The sequence below is a fragment of the Mandrillus leucophaeus genome, unplaced genomic scaffold (assembly GCF_000951045.1).
Source record: "Mandrillus leucophaeus isolate KB7577 unplaced genomic scaffold, Mleu.le_1.0 Scaffold488, whole genome shotgun sequence".
NCBI classification, from domain to species: Eukaryota; Metazoa; Chordata; class Mammalia; order Primates; family Cercopithecidae; genus Mandrillus; species Mandrillus leucophaeus.
In genome coordinates, this window is record NW_012105231.1 from 1,763,613 (window position 1) to 1,764,623 (window position 1,011).

Below are 1,011 nucleotides of genomic sequence, written 5' to 3' on the forward strand. Positions count from 1 at the left end.
ACACACACACACAAACACACACACGCTTGGCTAAAATGTACTACTCTGAGCTAAACTTGAGCCATGACTCACTCTGCTCCCATGATAGCAGTGAGTACTGTGAAGTTCAAACAAACAGAGGGAACCAAAACAAATAAAACTGGTCTGTATCATCTCTGCATGACCAGAGACTCTCCAGGGCCCTTACCACCAACATGTGGGGTTGAGGATGGAGGGCTCCTGGCGCCAGTGACACCTCTTGCACCTCTGTAAGAGCACAGAACACGTGTCAGAATGGACACATCCCATTGTAATCTTTCCCATAATATCATGCCCGCTCCAGACGGGGCTGTAACTTTCTCACATTTGCATTCTTAATGCTGACTACAGAACCTGGCATACAGGCACTCAATCTTTTCGTTGCTGTTGTTGTTGTGGTTTTTCATTGATAGAATGTCCTTGGCTAATCGTCATCAATTTTCATAAAATTTGATCTGCTAAATTGCATATGCACAGATTGCATTGTGTTTTATGAAGAAAATTACAACATCATTTCTTCTTCCTGAATTTTGAGGAAAGACAATGAAATGTTTACCAGTCTAAATCAGCAATTGAAAAATTGATACAGTATGGATACTTTAAAGGACTTTTATCTTGGGAGTCCAGCAATTAATTTTAAATGTCTTCCTTATTTACGAGATTTTGTTACACAATACAGATTCATTTTGAATATATATATTCATATTTATACTCATATATAAATATATAAACTTAGATTTATATATAAAATCACAGCCCACTATGCATATTGGTCCCTGAGTATATCATCCAATATATTGGATGATCGTGGGGTGGGTTTGTTCCTCTGCCATTCTAAAAAATACCTTTCCCAGTCAGGCGCAGGAGCTCACACCTGTAATCTCAACACTTTGGGAGGCTGACGCGGGCGGATGACTTGAAGTCAGGAGTTCGAGACCAGCCTGGCCAATATGGTGAAACCGTGTCTGTACCAAAAATACAAAAATTAGCTGG